Genomic DNA, 20,509 nt, shown 5'->3' with positions numbered 1-20,509 from the left:
TGCTTAAGGTTCACACATGTGTGTTCAGATTCTATGCCGATTTACTTTGCTCGCTGTGCTTACCAGAATTCATGGAGGTGGATAAAGACAGTTTAGAGAGATTTGTTCATACCACAGGAAACACGGAATTAGTTATTTTATGCACTTTAGACGCTATGGACGCGTGGCATCAGTATCGATTCCGTGCTCTGTAACTCGGAGAAACTGTGAATGTTTTGAGTTATAAAATGAGATAAATTTATGTTGAATTAAATAAGATTTCAATAGCTTTGTTAGCATGTTGCTCGATTTCAAGTAAACAGATATTATTGGAATTTGCCATTTGGTTCGAGAATGACGACTTTCCGTGTATTGGGCAAATGCAATAACCCGATAGTTTCCACATTACAGACACGATGACACGCTCTGCGCAGCCGCAGATCCGAACAACCTGACGCTGATCCGACACAAACACATGGCTGCTCGGCTCTGGAATACCAAACCAACGGCTGAAATACCTAAAAAGAGATCGAGCTCACTCTATCAATGATGTATTGAATATGGTCGACCATTTTCTCTTATTCTAATCCCAGAATAAAACGCCGCTGCAAGAGACAGTGGGATGTGCCTTTGAGAATTCCTTTCTGTGTGATAGAAACAGAATATTGAACAGCCCAGAGCAGGAATGAATGGAGAGATATTGACAACAGTGATCGAATGTTCACCTGGAATGAAATCACTGCATGCGAGTACTTTTAGCTCGGCGAGGAAATCATTCTACACGGGGAAACTCCTTGCAGCATTCAGCATGTTCCCCATTCTCACAGAATACGGCCGTGTGGCCTAATGGATAAGGCGTCTGACTTCGGTGCTTGGTTAGAAGTCATCAGAAGATTGCAGGTTCGAGTCCTGCCGCGGTCGTTTTGACAAACTGGCGGATTCGGTTCCATTCTGTCTCTCACTCTCTGCAGCATGGTTGTCTCAATTCCGCGTGGGGATTAATGGGAGTACTACACCCTCGGGGAAAACGTAACGCCTCGTATTCGTTGTATTCAACATATAATATTATTTGTCTATTCCGTGTGTATTTCTGCAGACACTTTCATAAACAATTGGTTGGAGCTTCTCAGACGCTCAGGAGGAGCTGCTGCTGGGAAGGTGAAGTTTATTTCACATTTACCTCCGTCTCCGAGCCCGCCTTATCGGCAAGAATTCATCACTCAGCGCTGACGGTACATTCTCCTGTCTCCAACCCCCCTCCTCTTCCTGGTTCTCTCCCTGCTCTGGGATATCTTCATCACTAATTGCCAACTAGACATCAACCGCCTCAACATCAGGAATACTCACTTCTCCTCGAACTTTACCCCCTCTGAATACACTGCACCTCCAATCTCTCAGCACCAGTCCAAACCTCACCAACAATCCCGCAGACAGGGTGCTGCTGTTGTAGAGTGGCGGACTGACCTCCACCTTGCTGAGACACGGTGGTACCTCTCAGACACATCCTCATGCCTACACCTTGAATAATCCCGACTCCGGACGATCAGAGAACTGTCTCCGACATTATCACTGACATCACCAACTCTGGAGTACCTCCATTCCCTGTGGAAAACCCGTGGTTCCATTGCCCTGAACTGCTCTCTTCTACCTCCTACTCGATTCACAAGTCTGCATGTCTGGGTAGGCTCATTGTCTCTGCCTGCTCCTGCCCCACTGATCCTGTGTTCTCATCGCTCCAGTCCATCCTATGCCCCATTCTTCAGTCCCTTCCCACCGGCATTCCCAAACCTTCCCGTGCTCTCGATCTACTCACTAACTTTCAATTCCCTGGCCCTGACCGTCTCATTTTCTCTATGGATGTCCAGTGCCCCTATTAAAAGGGCCCTAAAACTTTCCACATTTCTCAAGGAAAGAACCAGCCAGTTCCCCTCCATCATCACCATCCTCCGTCTGACAGAACCGGTCCTCACAGCAACAGTTTCTCCTTCAGTTCCTCCCACTTACTCCAGATTCAGTGTGTAGCCATGGACACTGGCATAGGTCTCGGATATGTCTCCCTTTTCGTTGGCTTAGATAAGAGAGTCCACTAAATCAGGGTTTTAATTACAAATGAATGTTCTGTCCAATCCTTATCAGTTATTCTCTTTTGTTAGACATAGGAGGGAACTTAGTTCAATTTGTGTCTCATGAGAACTCAACTCCACATAATGTTCCCAAGAGACATCTGTGAGTCGTTAATCTAAACAAGCTGCAAGCAGATTCCTCAGTAAAGGACAAAACAGAAATGTGCACACTATCCAGAACAGAGCACACATAATTTCGCACTTAAATTTTAACCTGTTATTTACAAGAGTCCAAGAATCATTTCTTATGTCACCCAATCCCCTTAAAACTTCATCACCAGAGTATGGAAGCAGATGGATCTTCCTCTCTGACTGGAAGCCTGTGACTAGTTGTTTGTCATCTATATCAGTTATCTGGATGATATGGTGGTTAACTGGATCAGCAATTTTGAAGGTGACACCAAGATTAGTGGTGTAGTGGACAGCGAGGAAGACTATCATGTCTTGCAGTGTGATCTGAACCAGCTGGAAAAGTGGGTTGAGAAATGGAAAATGGAATTTAATGCAGACAAGTGTGAAGTGTTGCACTTTGGTGGAACCTACCAGGGTTGGTCTTACACAGTGACTGGTCGGGCACAGGGAAGTGTTGTAGAAGAAATGAATCTGAGAATACAGGTCGATATTTCACTGAAAGTGGTGACTCAGTTCGATACGGATGGAAAGAAAGATTTTGGCACATTGGCCTTCATAAACCAAATTACTGAGTACAGGAGATGGATGTTATGTTGACTTTGTACAAGACATTGGTGAGGCCTAATTTTGAGTGTTGTGTGCAGTTTTGGTCACTAACCCACAGGAAGATGTAAAGGAGGTTGAAAGAGTTCAGGAAAAATTCACAAGGATGTTGCCAGGTCTGGAGGACCTGGGTTATAAGGAGAGATTGAACAGGACAGGACGTTATTCCTTGGAATGTAGAAGCTCAAGGGGAGATTTGATGGAGGTGTGCCAAAATTATGTTATAGATGGGGTAAATGCAAGCTGGCTTTTTCCACTGAGATGGGGTGGGATTACAACCAGAGGCCACGGATTAAGGGTGACGTTGAAACATAAAGGGGAACATGAGGGGAAACTTTTTCACACAGATGGTCATCCAGGTGTGGAATGAGCAGACAGCCCAACTGGTGCGTGCGAGCTCAATTTCAACATGTAAGAGGTTTGTATAGGTACCTGGATGGTAGGGGTACAGGGGTAGACAGTTTAAATAGTTCAACATAAACTAGATGGGCCAAAGGGCCTGTTTCTGTGTTGTACTTTTCTATGACTCTGTGACAAGAACATGAAATAATACTAATACTTATTTAATTCATTTTAACAGCTGTGCAGACCAACCATTCATCTGGGCAGAAGATGTTTTCATGGCTTTAAGACTGTGGCACTTTAAACTGACAGTAGATAAAAGAAAATCCCAGCTGTACGTCAACAAAGGGAGGAACCCATTCATCTGCTCAGACAGTGGGAATGGATTCAGTCGGTCATCTCAACTGAAGGTACATCAGCAAGTTCACACTGGGACAAGGCCATTCACCTGTTCTGTGTGTGAGAAAGGATTCAGTCGGTCTTCCCACCTGTGGACACACCAGTCAGTTCACATCGAGCAGAGGCTGGTCATCTGCTGAATTTGTGGGGAAGGTTTCACTCGGTTATCTGACCTAATGGCTCACCAGCGAGTTCACACCAGGGAGCGGCCGTTCACCTGCTCAGACTGTGGGAAGGGATTCACTCGGTCATCTGACCTAATGGCTCACCAGCCAGTTCACACCGGGGAATGGCCGTTCACCTGCTTGGACTGTGGGAAGGGATTCACTCAGCCATCTCATCTGATGGTACATCAGAGAGTTCACACTGGGGAGAGGCCGTTCACCTGCTCAGACTGTGGGAAGGGATTTGCTCTGTCATCTGCACTGAAGGTACATCAGCGAGTTCACACTGGGGAGAGGCCGTTCACCTGCTCAGACTGTGGGAAGGGATTTACTGTGTCATCTGCACTGAAGGTACATCAGTGATTTCACACTGGGGAGAGGCCATTCACCTGAGAAAATGTTGATACTTTATAAGACACCACTTAGGCTCCATTTAGAATATTGGGGACCTAGATCTCAGAAAAGGTGTGTTGTCATTGGAGAGAGTCTGGAGGATATTCAAGAAGATGATTCTGTGAAAGAAGCGGTTGAGATATGAGGAGCGTTTGCCAGCCTTGGGCCCGTACTGCTGCACTGACCTATGTTGAATAGATGGGGGTGGTGGAGGAGTTAAATCTCACTGAAACCCACCAAATGTGGATAGATCCAGATAGGGTGGATGAGGAGAGGACTTTTCATATGGTGGGGGTAGCCATAACAGAGGTCACAGCCTCAAAACTGAGGAGCGACCTTTTAGAGGATTTTATTCAGTCAGAGAGCAGTGAATCTGTGGAATTCTCTGACACAGACGGCGGTGGGGGCCAAGTCTGTGGCTACATTCAAGGCAGAAGCTAATAGTTTGCTGATCAGTCAGGGCATTACAGGACATGCCGAGGAGGCAGGTGTATGGGGTTGAGTGAGAACCGGGATCAGCCATGATAGAACGGCGGAGCAGACTCGATGGGGCTGAATGGCCTAATTCTGCTCCTATGTCTTATGGTCTTATACTGCCAGTGTCTTACACAGTGAAGATTGACACAAAACACTTATAATAACATATGGCCACTATTCCTTTGCTCTGTTACTAACTCGCCAGCATCATCTTCCAGCGTTATATCAACTCTTGCCTCTCTTTTACTCTTTATAAATCTGAACAACTTTTGATGCTTGATATTATTGGCTCACTTACCTTAATTTTTCATCTTGTATCTCCTGTGTGTTTTTTTTTTTAGTTGTCTCCTGTTGGTTATGTAAAAGCTTTCCAATCCTCTAACTTCCCATTAATTTCTTGTTATATTATACGACCCCGCTTTTGGTTTTATCAAAAACAGGAGAAAATCTGTGGATGCTGGAAATCCAAGCAACACATACACAAAATGCTGGAGGAACCTAGGAGGCCAGGCAGCATATATGGGAAATAGTAAACAGTCAACGTTTCAGGATGAGACCCTTCATCACGACTGGGGAAAAGAATGATGAGACGTCAGAGAAAGAAGAGTGGGGGTGAAAAGCGTGGAGGAAGTGGCAGGTGATAGGTGAAACCGGGAGAGGGAGAGTAGTGAAGGAAAAAAACTTGTTAGGATATAATTTCCTTAACGAATCTCGAAAGATCATTGCTACTGCCTCCACATCTCTTCAGCCACCTCTTTCAGATCTCTGGGGTGTACACCATCTGGTCCAGGTGACCTATTTACCTCCAGACCATCTCTGTTTCCCAAGAACCTTCTCCCGAGTAACATGACTTTACGCATTCTGACCACTGATATGTGGGAATTCCATATTCTCGTCAGGGTCTTTGACAGATGAGAGTGAGTGCAATACTTATTCAGTTGATCTGCCATCACCTTGCATCCCACCCCATTACTCCCTCTCCAGCATCATTTTTCAGTGGTCCGATATCCACTTCCGCCTCTCTTTTACATGTTTATATGTACCTGAACAAACATTTGGTATCCTCTTTAATATTACTGGCTAGCTCACCTATGTATTCTATCTTTCCCTTCTTAATTACTTCAGTTGCATTCTGGTTTTTAAAAGCTTCTGAATCCTCTAGCTTCCTAGTAGTTTTTGCTCCATGTCCTCTCTTTGTTTTTTTATGTTGTCTTTCGTTTCTCTTGTCAGCCACGGTTTTGTCACCTTACATTTAGAATACTACTTCCTCTTTGTAATGTATACAGGGGAGATTGATAAGTTCGTGGCCAAAAGTAGAATGAGTCAATTTTAGAAAACCTTGCACATTTATTTTTCAACATAGTCCCCTCCAGCATTTACACACTTAGTCCAGTGGTCGTGGAGCAAACGGATCTTGGACCTCCAGAAAGTGTCCACAGCAGGGGTGATTGATAAGTTTGTGGCCTAAGGTAGAAGGAGATGAGTTATACAGCTCTCCTTACATCCACATGCAGGTCAACTCTTTGAGTGATTATGCAGGAAGTTTGAAGTTAATAACTCATCTCCTTCTACCTTAGGCTATGAACTTCTAAATCACCCCTGATGAGAACTACACACAAATTGCTGGAAGAGCACGGCATGTGAGGCAGCATCTATGGATGGGAATCAACATTTCGGGCCAAGACGCTTCATCGGGACTCTTGGTACCCACGTATCTGGAATATCAACAAGCAAAGACAATAGAAAGTAGTGCAAAGTAAGGAAAACCTTTGACAAAATTTAGTTGAAGGCTTAAACAAGAACCTGCCAAACAGAGCTCAATAGTTAACAAATACAACAAAGGTAATAAACACTTCCATCAATCCCGACATTGACTTTTTTTTATAAAAATATCTTGGTCCCATTTCAATCAATAAAATTTACAAAGATAAATAAGAACTTTAGAAAAGACTACTTACACTCAAACCCACTTAGATTAACACTACCATGGACAGAAGGAGGAAGAGAAATAACACACATGAAAAAAAAGGCAACCACACAACAGTCAGATAACACTTCTAAGTATATATTCTCATCAAAACTGAACAGGATTCAGCACTCCCTGTGTGTATCTGCAATTGTGGTAAGAAATACAGACCAGAAAACTTAAATGAGAGCCCAACTCAGAAAAATGAATCATCACTAGGGAAGAAAACATTAACCAGTGGAATGAGTATGACCCTCCATGGGAGAAATCCCAACGATGTGAACAGACGAGATGTTGACAAGGAAGCATCGAGCACCTGACAGAGTTGGAGACCTCTTCCCAGAAACAATCCTGTTGCAATTTAACTCAATCTGATTACTTACAAAGGTACAATCAAGTGGCATATATCATTCACCAAAATCTTGCTTTAAAATACAAACTCATGAATGCCCTCTATCACATCATAAAGGCACCAGAAATTCAAGCCTGATCTAGTTTTACAGTCAAAATATTAACAATTATGTGATAATCAATACAAGCAGGAACAACTCCCTCGATAGATAAAACCATTCCCAACCAACAGATGTTCCTCAATCAGTGGAGCACATCACCACGGGTATTGTTTGTGTCATCAGTCAGAAAACCGAAAGACTTTCTCTGCCAGTCAGCTTCCAAATGTTGCTACTCTGTCATCCGTTGACCCACCCCGCTGCTGATTCCCTTCTCCTCATCATATGTTCTTGCCCCTACCATCGTCCAGAGCCCCAAACTCTGCCCTGTGCAGACCTGCCTCTGGTTTCTGACCCTGCTCCATCTGCAGAGAATTCAAGGGAAACCTCTTCAATTAGAGTGGGACAGAGTGATATAGTGACAGCAGGCCTGAATAGGGATCTTGACAGGATGAAAGCCTGGGCAGACAACTGGAATGTCACCTTTGAGCCTACTGAGTGCAAGGCAATGGTGATGTCTAGGAAGAGGAATCCATCTAACCCCGACCTGTATTTTGGGAACTGCAAAATCCTTGGTATTAATATTGACAGCAAGTTGGTATGGGATAAACTCCTTTCCACTATTTCATCCGTGGCTGGACAAAGGCTTGGAGCTCTGTGGAAAGTAGCATCCAAATTAGACAAAGAGGGCAGAGCCACGGTTTACAAAGCCCAGGTACGAAGTATCATGGGTGAATGCCTCACAGAGTGTCCTCAGCCAGCTTGATTCCATCAAAGAAAGGCTCTCAGGATTATAGGTGTAGATGAAAATGCACAATGCAGAATATACAAAATGCACACCAGCCACAGCCCTGCAGACCTTCGCACCATGCTGCCTTCATCTCATGAGAGACGGCGTACCAGACGATCAAGATTGTCTATGCCTGCTCAGGCTGTTTCTATGCCTGATGCGAGAACCCACACACCGGATAGAAGCTTCCTTCACTGTGCTATCAGAATTTGGAACAGCCTTCCAGATGCTGTGGTTGGAAACATCTGCGACGATGGGGTGCAAGCCTTCAAGAGTCGAGTGCACAAACACCTATCATCTCTGGGAGGGAAGTCACATGCTTCTTAAGCTATCATGAAGGGGACCAGGACGGCAATGCTTGGTTGTTGGCAAGTAGGGTTAATACCTGACTTTCAAGAGCACTTGTGAGTTATGTTCCGTCTGGACTTAGTCCTTAAACTGCTGGGGAACAGTGCGGAAAGAGCAGGTGCTGTTTCCTCCCGGTAGGGATTAGTTTTTAGTTCCAAGTGTTCCTGCCACGTTCTGTCACCCTGCAACCTTATCCTTCAAACTCTTTAAATTATGGAGGGCAGCCTGTGTATAAATATCTCTCTCCAGCAGATTTCATCATGACTCCAGTATTTCTACTATGTTTTAATGTTTCTTACCTGTACATATGATTTTTTTTTGTATTCTATCGCTGAGCAGCAGTGAACCTTCTAATTGGCCTATCAGAGTTCTCTTTGGGAACTAGTTGACTTGATCAGCATTTCTGATCTGGCTATTGTTCACGATTGCACTTAATAAAAAAAAACAAAAAAATCCCTCAGAGTGGTGACTGTTTGGAACCAATCCCACAAGGGGGGAGAGAGAGTTGAACAACAGGGGAGGATTTAAAAGGGCTGTCATGGAACTGAATCACTGGCAGGGTCCAGCCGGCCTGAGTTGACTCTCTGCAGTACACTAATTGTGTTATAAATTCACTAAGTACCCAAGACAGAGTTTAAAACAGAACTGATTTATTTGTCTAAGATCCAGAATATTAAATTCCAGTCCCATTAAAGGTGATTGTGCAGCAGAAGAAACTCCTCCCATGCCCAGTGACCAGGGTGCAGACTGGGTGTGGTGAGCAGCAGCAATAATTGCAGTGTTCAGCACCGACAGTCACTCTCAAAACTGCATTCAGCAACGGTGATGGACAAATATCCAGCATGCAGCTTATTGAAACATTCTCCCCAGTGTGAACCCGGTAGGGTGTCACAAGTGTAACATGCTGTAAGGTTTCACTGCTCATGGAATGGCCTCTCTGCAATGTTTCACTGCTGAGGTAATGGTTTCTCTGTAGCAGCAATGATTAGGTTACGAATAGACATAATAGGGTTTTGGAGCGCGGGGTTATCCAATGGCAGAAATGTTGTTCTTTCTTGTGAGTCTGGAAGGGAGATTTTCGCTGTATTTTGCCGGTGAGAGATGAGAAGACGCAAATGGAGAGAGTGGGCCCTTTTTCTTTTTTTTGTTTTCTTTACTAACCCTATAGTCAAAATAAGAATTATAATTCTCAATTATTTAATCACATATTGTGTACTGCTTGTTATTTTGGGGTACTGATTTGTAACAGAGGACACATCGTGCAGCATCCACCCAAACGAGATTTCTTAAGTTTGGCCGGGCTGGGGGGCTACCACCCCCTATATTAAGCTGCTAGCCGAAGCGAAAGTTTCATAAAGTTAGATAAGTGAGTGAATCGCTTCCCACATTCACAGCAGGTGAACGGCCTCTCCCCAGTGTGAACTCAGTGATGCACATTTGGTTGATGTAGCTGACAGAATCTCTTTCCAAAGTCTGAGCAGGTTGAATGGCCTCTCCCTAGTGTGAATTGACCGGTGTGTCAGTGGGCAAGATGACCGAGTGAATCCCTTCCCACAATCTGAGAAGGTGATCGGCCTCTACCTGATGTGAACTTGCTGGTGTCTCTGCAGATGAGATGACTGAGTGAATCCCTTCCCACACACTGAGCAGGTGAATGGCCTCTCCCCAGTGTGAACTGACTGGTGTCTCTGTAGTTGAGATGACCGAGTGAATTCCTTCCCACAGACTGAGCAGGTGAACGGCCTCTCCCCAGTGTGAACTGACTGGTGTCTCAGTAGGTGAGATGACAAAGTGAATCCCTTCCCACAGTCTGAACAGGTGAACGGCCTCTCCCCCGTGTGAACTCGCTGATGTACCTTCAGTTGGGATGAGCAAGTGAATCCCTTCCCACAGTCTGAGCAGGTGAATGGTCTCACCCTAGTGTGAACTTGCTGGTGTATCTGTAGAAGAGATGACCAAGTGAATCCCTTCCCACAGACTGAGCAAGTGAATGGTTTCTCCCCAGTGTGAACTCGCTGGTGTATCTGTAGATCAGATGAACGAGTGAATCGCTTCCCACACACTGCGCAGGTGAACGGCCGCTTCCCAGTGTGAACTGACCGGTGTTCTTGTAGGTTAGCTAACTGTGTGAATCCCTTCCCACACTCTGAACAGGCGAATGGCCTCTCCCCAGTGTGAACTCGCTGATGTACCTTCAGTTGGGATGAACGAGTGAATCCCTTCCCGCAGTCTGAGCAGGTGAACGGCCTCTCTCCAGTGTGAACTCGCTGATGTACCAGTAGGTCGGTTGACCGAGTGAATCCCTTCCTGCAGTCTGAGCAGGTGAATGGCCTCTCCCCAGTGTGAACTCGATAATGTACCTTCAGTTGGGATGAGCAAGTGAATCCCTTCCCACAGTCTGAGCAGGTGAACGGCCTCTCCCCAGTGTGAACTCGCTGATGTACTTTCAGTTGGGATGACTGAGTGAATCCCTTCCTGCAGTCTGAGCAGGTGAATGGCTTCTCCCCAGTGTGAACTCTCTGATGTACCTTCAGTTTAGATGAGCAAGTGAATCCCTTCCCACAGTCTGAGCAGATGAATGGCTTCTCCCCTGTGTGAACTCGCTGATCTGTCATTACATTAGATGACCGTGTGAATCCTTCCCCACAAATTCAGCAGATGACCAGCCTCTGCCCAGTGTGAATTGCCTTGTCCGGTGTGAACTTGCTGATGTACCTTCAGTTGAGATGACCGACTGAATCCATTCCCACTGTCTGAGCAGATCAATCGGTTCCCCCCTGTGTAAAATGATGGGCATGCCAGTCGGTCAGGTAATTGAGTGAATCCCTCCCCACAGTCTGAGCAGGAAGGATGATCGAGTGAATCCCTTGCTCCACTTCTTAAGTACATGGACAGAGACAGCAAAACTGGTGTGTTGTGTTCAAGATTCCCATCGACAAATTCCTTGTCATTTTTAACCTGTAAAAAGATATACAAAATCTATCAATGGGTGTCAGACAACATTTCAGATGAGATTACTTGAGTTGTCAAGGTGTGATCTGGCATCACACTGTTACAGTGAAGTTCAACCCAAGTTGGAGAGAGAAATCATCTTCTAACTGGGCACAATGCTGGTAACAGGAATGACCATCAGACTCTCTGATGCTCTTCCTCTCTCTATAAGAATGGGGCATTTCTGCCATCTCCAATCTGTGACCTGGCTCAGTTTGACTCTCTCCATTGGTATTATTCCCTGTTCCCACTGAGCTGCATGGGTTCCTGACCCCACAGTAACTGAAACACTCTCATGCAAATAGCCGGCAGTGCATTCCACGCACCCACCACTCTCTGTGTAAAAAACTTACCCCTGACATCCCCTCAGTATCTATTTCCAAGCACCTTAAAACTATGTCCTCTTGTGTTAGCCATTTCAGCCCTGGAAAAGAATCCTCTGGCTATCCACATGATCAATGCCCCTCATCATTTCATACAGCTAAAAAAGGCTCTAAACATAAACAAGAAAATTATACATTATTTTGAGGATTTGTTAGAAGTATACAAAATTATGAGGGTATACATAGAGTAAATGCAAGCAGCTTTTTCCACTGAGGTTGAGTGAGATGACAACCAGAGGTCATGGGTAAGTGGGGAAGGTGAAAATTCAACGGGGACATGTGGAAAAGTTCTTTACTGAAATGGTCATCAGAGTGTGTAATGAGATGCCAGCAGAAGTGGTGAATATGACCTCAGTTTCACCACTTAGAAGAAGTTTGGATGGGAGCCTGGATGGTGGGGTATGGAGGGCGATGGTCCCAGTGCAGGAGGTTGCATTAGACAGCTTAAATGTTTTTTCAGCATTGACCAGATGGGCCAAATACCCTGTTTCTGTACTGAACTTCTCCGTGTTTCTATGACAGAGAAGCTGGCCAAACTTGTTTGGAAGGGAAAAGGTAGGAGTGACAATGGAGCAGCAATGGCTGGAGCTTCTGGGAGCAATTCGGGAGCTGAGTGATCGATACATCCCAAAGAAGTGAAAGCATTGAAAACGCAGGAGGACACAACCATGGCTGATATGAGAAGCCAAAGCCAACATAAAAGACAAAGAGAGGGCAAACAAAAGAGCAAAAACTATTGGGAAGCTTTTAGAAACCAACAGAAGATGACTGAAAACAAAGTCAGATGAGCTGAGGGTGTGGAATTATGATATTGTAGTCATTAATGAGTCTTGGTAGCATCCAAAAGTCTGAGGCATTTAGAAGAACAAATTATCCGGGGCGTCAATATCTGTTGAAGACCAAGGTTCCCTGCACCAGTTACCTTTCAACTTTTATTTTGGCAGGCACATACAAACTCTACACATTCAAAATTCCACTTCTGAAGGCCTCCCACTTACCAAGTACTCCTTTGCCAGAAAACAGCCTGTCCAGATCCTTTCTGACACCATCAAAATTGACCTTTCTCCAATTTAGAATCTCAACCCATGGTCCAGACCTCTCTTTTTCTATCAACAACACACATCAAAGTTGCTGGTGAACACAGCAGGCCAGGCAGCATCTGTAGGAAGAGGTGCAGTCGACATTTCAGGCCGAGACCCTTCGTCAGGATTAACTGAAGGAAGAGTGAGTAAGGGATTTGAAAGTTGGAGGGGGAGGGGGAGATCCAAAATGATAGGAGAAGACAGGAGGGGGAGGGATAGAGCCAAGAGCTGGACAGGTGATAGGCAAAAGGGGATATGAGACGATCATGGGACAGGAGGTCCGGGAAGAAAGACAAGGGGGGGGGGAAGATCCAGAGGATAGGCAAGAGGGACAGAGGGAGAAAAAGGAGAGTGAGAGAAAGAATGTGTGCATAAAAATGAGTAACAGATGGGGTACGAGGGGGAGGTGGGACCTTAGCGGAAGTTAGAGAAGTCGATGTTCATGCCTTTTTCTATATGCTCTCTTTTTCTATACTTACTTTGAATTTCATGGTATTATGATCACTAATTTCTGTCACCAGCCCTGGATCATTTCCTAACAGCGTATTGCACACTTCTACATCAGGAATTTTATGTACTGATTAAGGGCACATTTGACAAACTGTACCTCATCTACTTCTTTTACAGTATGGGAGTCCCAGTCAATATATGGAAAGTTAAAATCACTTACTGAATCAACCTTTGTTTCTTGGAATAGTCTGTGATCTCTCTACAAATTTGTTCCTCTAAATCCCTCAGACTGTTGGGTGCAACCAAATCCCAGTAATGGTTACAATATCATAATTCCCTGTCCTGAGCTCATCTGGCTTTCCTACGATGCTTCTTGCATCGTGATATACACAGCTCAGCACATTCACACCATGCTCAACCATTTGATTGCTGACTCTGTCTGAGGTCTGAACAACATCTGGCTGGTGTCAAGAAAACAAACTCTCCCTCATTATCACAAAAACAAAGCTGATTGTGGATGACAGGAGGAATGGAGACAGGCTAACCCCTATTGACATCAATGGATCTGGGGTTGAGAGGGTGAACAGCTTTAAGCTCCTCGGCATAAACATCACCGAGGATCTCACATGGTCTGTACATACCGGCTGTGTTGTGAAAAGAGCACAACAGCACCTCTTTCAACTCACACAGTTGAAGAAGTTTGGGATGGGGCCCCAAGTCCTAAGAACTTTCTACAGGGACACACAATTGAGAGCATCCTGACTGGCTGCATCACTGCCTGGTATGGGAACTGTACTTCCCTTAATCACAGGAACCTGCAGAGAGTGGTGCAGACAGCCCAGCACATCTGTAGATGTGAACTTCCCACTATTCAGGACATTAACAGAGACAGAGGTGTAAAAAGGGCCCAAAGGATATTGGGGACCAAATTCACCACAAACACAAACTGTTCCTGCTGTTATCATCCAGGAAACGGTACAACAGCAAAAGGACCAACAGGCTCCGGGACATCATCTCCCAGCAGGCCATCAGACTGATTAATTCAGGCTGATACAACTAAATTTCTATGTTCTATTGACTGTCCTATGTACAAACTATTTATTATAAATTACTATAAATTAAACATTGCACATTGTTGCGCGATAGCAACAATAGTACTCTGTGATGGCTATTTAACCTCATTCTCCTTCCTGACTCTCACCCAGTTTCCTGTGTCCTGCACCTTGGGTGTAACTCACCTCTCTTCATGTCATATCTATCACCTCCTCCAACTCCTGGATGATCCGGAATTCATCTGTTTCAAGTTCCAACTCCGTAAAGTGCAGGGTTACAAGCTGCAGCTGGATGCACATCTTGTAGGTGAGGGCATCAGGGACACTGGAGGTCTCCCCACCTTCTCACCAATGTCTCCTCTTATTAGTAATATCCAATGTGCACATAAATCTCATACTGTGCATTTTGTTTTACCCGGTAACAACATATGCACACCGAATTTTATTTAGAGAGGTATTAATTTTAACAGTTAGCAAATCACTGTCAATAAGAACTTTGATCCCCTCTGGGTTTGATCCAGTTCATCTGCACTCTCACACAGAATATGTAGCAGGCCTGTAAAGGTTAATGGAGGATTTTCTTACCAGAGCTTTTGCACATTATTTATATATGGTTTACTTGCTAAATTACACTTTAAAAAGTCAGATTTCCAACTATCACTCCCCACTTGTAAATTCTCCAGCAACTTTTGCATCGTCACAATACACACAGGTAACACCAGTTTCTGTATTGTACATAAATATTTCCCCTGAACCCTCCCCCAGGTGACTGACGGTGGTGAACTCAGTGATGGCAATGCCAATGAATATGAAGGGTAGGGCAGTAGTCTGTCTCATTGGAGTCTGGCACATTTGTGATGTGAAAGCTACTTGTTGCCCAGGACAAAGGTGTTTGATATCATTATGTACCCAGAGAGAGTGGGACAAAACATGTTCTCACAGGTAGAAAAGTCCAGAACAAGAGGGGGTAGAACAAGCAACAGACACAAAATGCTGGGGGAACTCAGCAGGCCAGGCAGCATCTATGGAAAAGAGTACTAATGCTGAGTTCCTCCAGCAATTTGTGTGTGTTGCTCGGATTTCCAGCATCTGCAGATTTTCTCTTGTTTGTGACTGGAGGCAGAACAAAGGTGATTTTCACAACAGCTGATGTAAAAGATTTTGTTCCCTTTCTCCGAGTTCCCGATCCTTGCATTTAGACAGCTGGAGCTCAGCTCTGTCTGAGAGACCCATCGGTTCCCATTCCCTCATCAGCCGGAAGCTCCCCGGGGCCCGTGTACGGATGGTGGGGCTGAGAGAGAGGGAAGAGAGCAGGACTGTCCCGGGATTGCGGGTCACGGAGTCCGCAGTCACAGCAACTACCCGAAGTCGGTGTTGGAAACGCCGCCCGGTGAGACCCCCAACCCGGAGACCCCTTCTCACCTCAACCGATCATCCGGGGCCTTTTGTGCCCCGCGCGCTGGTGAGCTCGAGCTTGGTCGGTTTAACGGCCGGGCTACTAATCACGTGACCATCCCCTCCCCCACCGCTGTCAACAGAGGAGTCACGCGATGCGCTGTTCCCATTGGTCCGAAGTGATGTCAATCATTGCTTTCAGCCAATAGCGGAGGCGGAGCAGCCGAGAGGGCGTTACCCCCACTGACTCCGTCTCCCGAACTTTCCGTCACGGCGGGACAACCGTCAAAGTAAATGTCCGCTTTCTGATTTATTTCCATTTCCCTCCGAGGGAAGTTGGGGCGTTTGTGAAGCGTCTCCTGCGGCCGGAGTCTGATGTGTCGCTGAGAGGTAGGAGGAGACCGCTCGGCCCGTCGGTTTGATGCCGGTTCCCCGGGGAGGGAGAGGATGAAGACGGGGAGAGAGGGGGCGGACAGGATGTTTGTCCCGGTGGGGACAGGAGGGGCTCATCTGTGGAAATGTCTGAGCCCACGGTGGTGGCGATTCACCACATTGGGGGGCAAACACCGGCAGACTGTTGCCCTGCAAGCGGGGCCAATGGTCCGGGCAAAGTGACAATTATTTGTGTTTTGTTGAGACTGTACCGGGAATATGGTGTAAAATCCCGCTCCCCACACTAACACGGGTCACACAGACCAAAGAACAAACTGCCGGAGGAACTCAGTGGGTCGGGCAGCATCTGTGGAGGGAAATGGACCGTCAACATTTCGGGCCGAGACCCTCCCTCTGGACTGAGAGTGGATGGGAAATAGTCCGAGAAAAGAGGTGAGGGGTGGGGATGGGGCAAGAGCTGGGGAGTGAGAGGTGGATCCAGGTGAGGGGGAGGTGGGAAGGTGGAAATAGTGACGGGGGTGGGAGGTGAGTGGTTGGGGCAACACGGGGCTGCAGAAGATGGAAATTAATTCCATAGAGGATTAACAAAGAGGTTAGAGAGTATTTGTTATGGAGAGTGCAATGAAGATTCACCAGACTGATCCCTGGAGTGGTGGGGTCATCATATGAAGAAAGATCAAATGTGATAACCCTTTCATTTAGAGAATCGAGGACTGAGAGGTGAACACATTGAAATGCACAACATCATTACCGGCTGAACCAGGGATCCCAGTCTCTGAAAAAGGGGGTGGACTGTCCGGGACTGAGATGAGGGGAAATGTCTCCACTCCGAGGGTGGTGAATGTCTGTAAATCCCCACCACAGAGGGTGGTGAAGACTCAGTGATCGTCTTCACATAAAATAGAGGCCGGCAGATGTGTGGAGACCGAAGGGATCGAGGAAATGAGGATCGGGCAGAAACATGTGGCTGAGATGGGAGAGCAGCCACCATCTTGTTGATGGTTAGAGGGGCTGAATGGCCACCTCCTGCTGTTTCTCACTTGATGTTTCAGTGTTCCTGTCCAGTGAAGCTGGAGGAATGTGAATAGAAATTAATGTAAATACACATGGACGGATTTAAATAAAACCTGCACATTTCTGTTTTGGGTCTGAATTGTGTGTTGGAGCCTGTGACTCTGTGACCTGGGGGTGGAGGGAAAGAGACAGGGAAGATATGGAGGAAAAAGTGAAAATGTATCTGGTGTAAATATGGAATAATGTGGGAAATGCAGCAGATGGGTCGGACAGCGTGTGAGGGGCAAGGAGCAGAGTCACCGGTTCAGGTGGGAGACCCTCCACCAGTCACGTGATCCCATTTCCTGTTCACGTTTTTCCACAGATCTGCATCATCTGCCGGTCACTGCTCTACATGTACGTGTAGCTTCATCTTTCACCCGTTCAGACAAGTCAGTGAGATCCGGATCTATCACGTCCTCTCGTTGTGGGTGGACAATGATTTACTCTGCAATATTTTCAGCATGTTTCCATATAACCACATAACAATTACAGCACAGAAACAGGCCATCTCGGCCCTTCTAGTCCATGCCAGTGTAAATATGGAATGATGTGGGAAACGCGGCAGATGGGTCGGGCAGCGTGTGAGGGGCGAGGAGCAGAGCCACCGGTTCAGATGGGAGACCCTCCACCAGTCATGTGATCCCATTTCCTGTTCACGTTTTTCCTGCTCAGAATGTGGGAAGAGATTCACTGATTCATTCACCCTACTGGTACATCAGCGAGTTCACACTGGGGAGAAGCCGTTCACCTGCTCAGTCTGTGGGAAGGGATTCACTCAGTCATCCAACCTACAGAGTCATCAGCGAGTTCACACTGGGGAGAAGCCGTTCACCTGCTCAGAATGTGGTAAGCGATTCACTAGGTTATCCGGACTACTGGCACACCAGTCAGTTCACACAGAGGAGAGGCCATTCACCTGCACAGTCTGTGGGAAGAGATTCACTCGGTTATCTGACCTACAGAGTCATCAGCGAGTTCACACTGGGGAGAAGCCGTTCACCTGCTCGGAATGTGGGAAAGGATTCACTCAGTCATCCCACCTACTGGCACACCAGTCAGTTCACAATGGGGAGTGGCCATTGTTGTGAATCCCTAGGTTTCGTTTACTGTGGACTGTCATTTTAAGAGAGAGAGAGAGATTAAGAATGGAAATCAGTCTGACTTGCAGCTTGTCATGGCTCGCAGCTTGTTTAGTTTTAACCGAGGACACAGACACTCAGAGTCAGACGGAGATGAAGGAGGATAAATGGAAGGATCGGAACAAAGGAACTGGTGGCCAAGGGTCACTGTTTAGAACTTTCCTATGCCCACAAGGGTGGGTTAATTATCGATTCAGCGAACATCGAATGTGTGGTTGTCACCTCGTTTGATCCATAGAAGTGGATCGGATTTGGGGTATCCTGTGAAGACCACTTATGTGTTAACCCTTTCCTGGGTGTGGTGTGGTAATTCACTTGAAGACAATACCCCTTGTGACAAGTCACTTTCGGTGATAATTTGTATGTGGATTTGGAACAACGATGGATAAAATCTACAGCGACTGTTCTTTCATTTTACCACCGTGGAAACTGTGGAATTCACGTTATTGCCTTCTCTCGACATTTACCCTGGATTACAAATATCTCTCTCTCTCTCCTCAACTACTCTGTGGTTGAACTGAACTTTCATAGTTCACCATCTCAAAACTCCAAGCCTTGTTTCCCCCGAGCTCAATAGTTTGGGAGTTATATTTACACAGACGTACACATACCACTGCTAACTATTGTTTATCTTGCTTAAGTTTCTATATTATAAGTAGATACTAATAAAGATAGTGGCTTTAACATCAAAACCAGACTCCAGGTGTAGTCTATTGCTGCTGGTTCATTTCTAAAGTGTTATGGTTCGTAACAAAATTAGGGCCTGCATCCTGGATAGGAACAGACTTGGGGGCGTATTGATTAATTATTGATTTCATTGGGGAAATCCCTTTTGATTTATTTGTGTCTGGAAAATCAGCAGCAATGGATGTTGATAGATTTCTGGATATGCCAACCTCTGAGGCACTAAAGGACACCAGGAGGATTGAGTTGTTGAGTATTGCTAAAAGGTTAAAACTTGCTAAGGTGAAATTGACAACCAGGAGGTCACAGATGCAGAGGATAATAGCTGAACATTATGCATCTGAGGATGTGTTTAAAGTGGAGGAGTAAGAGGTGTTTCCTGGAAGTAAACATAGTGAGCTTGAGCTCCTGTACAAGTTAGAAAAATTAAAAATGGAGGCTGTGGAAAGGCAGAGGCAGTTTGAGGCTAGAGAGGCAGAAAAACAGAGAGAAGAGGCAGAACAGGGAGGAAGCAGAAAGACAAAGGATGTTCGAGCTGAAAAAGTTAGAGAGATTGCAGCAAAGGGGTCTAGCGTTAGACTCTGGTGATAAGTTTGAGGCTAGTTGGGAATTTAAATTGGTACCTCCATTTGATGAAGCAGAGGTTGATAAGTACTTCCAGCATTTTGAGAAGGTTGCTCAGAGTTTAATGTGGCCAAAAGAGGGTTGCCTATTCTCTTACAAAGTGTAATTAAGGGGAAGGCTCAGCAAGCCTATTTTGCTTTTACAGTTGATGAAGCAGCTGATTATGACACAGTGAAACAGGCTGTGCCCAAAGCTTACGAGTTGGTCCCAGAAGCATACAGGCAAAAGTCTAGACATTTGAGGAAATCTGTGAACCAGACTTGTATGGAATTTGCTTATGAGAAGTTTGTGTGTTTTGACCGCTGGTGCACATATAAAAGTATAAATGAAGATGTAAACAACTTCAAAGAGTTGGTTTTACTTGAAGTATTCAAAAGGTGCGTCCCTGATGACAAAAGACGTATTTAGATAAAAAGGATGCTGCCACTTTGCAGGAGTCTGCTAGATTAGCAGATAAGTTTGCTTTAACTCATCAGGTTAAGTTTACCCCGAATAAGAACTTCCAAAAGAGTAGCAGGGATAACCAGGGTAAACCAGAAATTAAAGCTGGGACTCGTGACAAGAGTGAGGATGAAGGGAAGCAGTTGAAGGAGAAATATTCTGGTCTTTACTTGTTACTATTGTAAGAAAGCTGGTCATATGATGGCTAATTGTTCCATCCTGAAGGAGAAAAAGGAAAAGGAGGCAGTCCCAAGTGCCTGTAATCAGTATGTTGAAGCACCTATAAACCACAGGTTTTGTTGAGGCTCAGTTAAGGACTGAGAGGTCTGACCGAGTTAAGAAGGGAGTTGATCCTTTTATGTCAGATGGGTTTGTATTAGTAAAGGAAGGGTCAACCCTGGTACCAGTGAAAATTCTTTGAGATACTGGGGCTTCTCAGTCACTTATATTAGACAGTGTTCTAAAGTTTGGTGATGAGACTGACATTGGTGAGGTAAATCTTATTAAAGGCATTGGGGGTGGCATGGTTTCTGTGCCATTGCACAAGGTCACTTTACAGTCAGGGTTGGTTTCGGGACCTGTTAGGATCGGATTATGCTCCAGTTTACCAGTGGAAGATGTTACTTTGCTGTCAGGGAATGACCTGGCAGATGG

General features: G+C 45.6%; 1 protein-coding gene and 1 non-coding gene across 2 annotated transcripts in view; both read left to right on the top strand.

Annotated features, from left to right (window-relative positions):
* The window catches only part of LOC140208253 (NACHT, LRR and PYD domains-containing protein 3-like), a 228,195-nt gene that overhangs the window by 142,128 nt on the left and 65,558 nt on the right, over positions 1-20,509 (top strand).
* On the top strand, positions 812-900 carry trnar-ucg (transfer RNA arginine (anticodon UCG)). Its single transcript is given in 2 exon segments — positions 812-848; positions 865-900. It is a non-coding gene; the product is annotated as a tRNA-Arg (tRNA).

The sequence above is a fragment of the Mobula birostris genome, chromosome 13 (assembly GCF_030028105.1).
Source record: "Mobula birostris isolate sMobBir1 chromosome 13, sMobBir1.hap1, whole genome shotgun sequence".
NCBI classification, from domain to species: Eukaryota; Metazoa; Chordata; class Chondrichthyes; order Myliobatiformes; family Myliobatidae; genus Mobula; species Mobula birostris.
This window is presented reverse-complemented; position numbering and strand designations above follow the sequence as displayed.